We start from the raw sequence: 3,450 nt of genomic DNA, 5'->3' as shown, positions 1-3,450 counted from the left end.
AAAGAAAGAAAGAAAGAAAGAAAGAAAGAAAGAAAGAAAGAAAGAAAAAAGAAAGAAAGAAAGAAAGAAACATTCACTACTACATTAATGGTCAAAGGATATGAACAGGCAGTTTTCAGCAGAAGAAATCAAAGCTATCAATAGTCACATAAAAATGCTCTAAATCACTGTTGATTAGGGGAATGGAAATTAAAGCAACTCTGAGATACCACCTTACACCTATAAGATTGACTGATATGACAGAAGAGGAAAATTACAAATGCTGGAGGGGATGTGGAAAAATTGGGACATTGATGCACTGTTGGTAGAGTTATGAACTAGTTCAATCATTCCGGAGAACAATTGGAAACGATGCCCGAAGGGCTATAAAACTGTTCATACCCTTTGATTCAGCAATACCACTACTAGGTCTATATCCCAAAGAGATCAAAGAAAAGAGAAAAGAATCTATTTGCACAAAAATATATATAGCAGCTCTTTTTTGTGGTGCCACAAAATTGGAAATTGAGGGGATGCCAATCAATTGGAGAATAACTGAACAAGTTTTAGTATATTACTGTGATGAAATACTATTGTGCTGTAAGAAATGAGGAACAGGATAGTTTCAAAGAAACCTGGGAAGACTTATATGAACTCATGCAAAGTGAAGTGAGCACAACCAAGAGAACACTGTACACAGTAACAGCAATATTTTAAAGATGATCAACAATAAAAGACTTAGCTAACTCTGATCAAGACAATGATCCAAGACAATTCCAAAGGATCCATGATGAAAAATGCTACCTACCGGGCAGGTAGGTGGCGCAGTGAATGACGCACTGGCCCTGGAGTCAGGAGGACCTGAGTTCAAATCTGACCTCAGATACTTACTAGCTGTGTGACCCTGGGCAAGTCACTTAACCCCAATTGCCTCACCAAAAAAAAAAAAGAAAAAGAAAAAATTGCTATCCATCTTCAGGGAGAGAACTGATGAACTCTGTATGCAGATTGAAGCATACTTTTTTATTTTTATTATTTTATATTGTTTGTGTTTTCTTTTGTACCATGGCTAATCTGGAAATATGTTTTGCATGACTTCATATATATAATAGATAGCAAATTTATTGCATTCTCAAATAGGGGAGAGGGACAGGAGGGAGAGAATTTGCAATTCAAAAAAAATTAAGTGATTGTTAACATTTTTATATGTCATTGGAAAATATTTAATGAAATAATCAAATTAATTTTAAAAAATAAAAATAAATAAATTGTATATGAAGTTTCCCCTCAAGTACTAGGGTTGTTAACATGAACTGCATATTTTTGAGGAAGATGGTATCATGTCCTAGGCTCCTACCTCATGCTTAGTCTTCCCACACACACCCCCAACTGTACACACAGTATTGATATTCTACCAGTCATTTCTTATAAAGTTTAATCAGCTGAGTCAGATAGATTATTTAGAGTTCTTGACCCTTAAGCAGTACTACAGAATACTTAGAAACAGCCAATATTACTTACCTAGAGAAATTACCCTAAAAGGTAGGACAAATTTATGTATCCTTGGATTTTTTCCCCCACAGTATAATTTATTTGTTGTAGTAATTATTGCTTTTTTTTTTTTTGCTTTTAAGCCAGCAATGCCAGCAGCACAGAAGGTAGAGAAGTTTTTTTGAAGTTCTCTTGGGTCCCCTACTCTTTTCTGATTCATCCTGTTAATATAAAAACACTCCCTTTGTAGTATAAAGAACATTCTGATTAAAAACCTGGTCTAATCTGTGTCTAAAAATAAGTTGACTCTCTAAGTCTAGTGAATACAGGATAAACCTGGATTTAAAGAAAAGGTCTATAATACCAAGGCAAGGAAAATGTAAATGCATAGAATTGTTTGAGATTTTTGTTCTACTTTGGTTTAAGACACTTGAAGAGCAGAACTTGAGCTACTTAACAATTTGCTTGAAAATCTATTTTGTAGCTTCCCTATGAAGATCGCTGTCAAAATCCTCATTATTTAGATAGGATAAGCACAACTGGATAGGTTACCTCCTCCTTGATTGTGAATGAAATTCTCAATTCTCAGGCTGCTCTTGGTGGCTTACATTCCCTCATCCATTGTAACATCAGCCTTGGTCATAGTTAACAATCTATAATTGACAAACTAGAATGATTTTCTGATTGACAACAAACTCAATTGATTCCCTGTATGGAAGAAAAAATTACATGGCATGCAGTGATGTCTGAGTCAAATATTGAATAAACTGAGTTCATTCCCCAAAGTCGTTAGAATTTCTCCCCCATGCCAAGTCCAGAGGTGTGAAACTGGCTGATTTGCCTGTTTGTTTTTCTTTTCCTGTTAGTTTTCTGAAATAGCCAAGTGGACACTGATGCAAGATGCTATGTACAACTAAAAAACCTGTGAACTGATGCCATAAACCTAATATCAGCATGGTTTTTAACTGGTGGACATTGATGCTCCAAGCCTTTCAGAAAACTTGGTTCTAATAGGTAATCAAAAAAAATAAGAATTTGCTCAGTTCCCACTTAGTTTTGGGGGTTGTTTTGTTCTTGTTTTCAATCACAGGCACACCAGTATTCCAACTGAACTTAAAAGTAGTCTTTGTAGAGAGGAGAAATAAGTTTATAATCCAATGCAGCTTCTATCAGGAGTTCTGTTGTGGGAAAGAATGAGGCTGTCACTGATCTTGTTCCTTTTAAAATTCAACAAAGAGCTTTTTGAAGAATATAAATATTGCTTACGAAACAGAGGAGACAGGCTATCTATTATGGACTGTGAGATCTAAATCTGCTCAAAAATTACAATGTGATTTCAGTTTGTTGAGTCTTTCATAGACACTGCATTCCTGAATGCTTTGATATTGCTATAAGTAATACAATTATGATATTAAGTAGCAAATAATGGGATAAAGGGAGGAAGGTGTTAATGAATACAGACTCAGGAGTACATGTTTCCAGGAGGAAATCATAACCTTTGAATGGAGATGGCTTATGAAAATCTGTATACTTTGCTCTGCTGCCTAAGGAGTTCAACTTTTACAACTTGAATTAAGCTTCTTGAAAATTTCATATGACTTGTTTTTCAAATTGTTTATAAAATAACATTTCCCCCCTCCACATCCACCCACCTACCCCCAACCACTATCACCACTCTCCTCTTCACATTACTTGTGGGGTATATGGGGTGTTTGAAAAGGACTAGCACCTTTGATGTGAGGGCTTGCTGAGCCCTCCTACTCATCCACCTTTGATGTCTACCTGGCACTCATCTCTTGCTTGTGGCTCCAAAAAGCTACAGCTTTTTGCTGCATGTGCAGCAGCACGTGCTGCTTTCCCCAGTAAAAACCATCTCAGTATACAAGCTAAACCAGGTTGAGAGTAATTGATGGGTCTCAAACTCATCGGTGAGTTAAAGGGATGCCTACCCCAAGCATATGAAGACTTCCCCTGACGTAA

At 36.2% G+C, this 3,450-nt stretch overlaps 1 long non-coding RNA gene across 1 annotated transcript in view; it reads right to left on the bottom strand.

Annotated features, from left to right (window-relative positions):
• LOC114023102 overlaps window positions 1-2,291 on the bottom strand; it is a 14,149-nt gene extending 11,858 nt beyond the window's left edge. Inside the window, exon 1 of the long non-coding RNA XR_003566741.1 lies at window positions 2,023-2,291. This is a non-coding gene — a long non-coding RNA (uncharacterized LOC114023102). The remainder of the gene's footprint in view (window positions 1-2,022) is intronic.
• Window positions 2,292-3,450: the final 1,159 nt, after the last annotated feature.

This window comes from Vombatus ursinus, unplaced genomic scaffold (assembly GCF_900497805.2).
Source record: "Vombatus ursinus unplaced genomic scaffold, bare-nosed wombat genome assembly UNPS02014816.1, whole genome shotgun sequence".
NCBI lineage: Eukaryota > Metazoa > Chordata > Mammalia > Diprotodontia > Vombatidae > Vombatus > Vombatus ursinus.
This window is presented reverse-complemented; position numbering and strand designations above follow the sequence as displayed.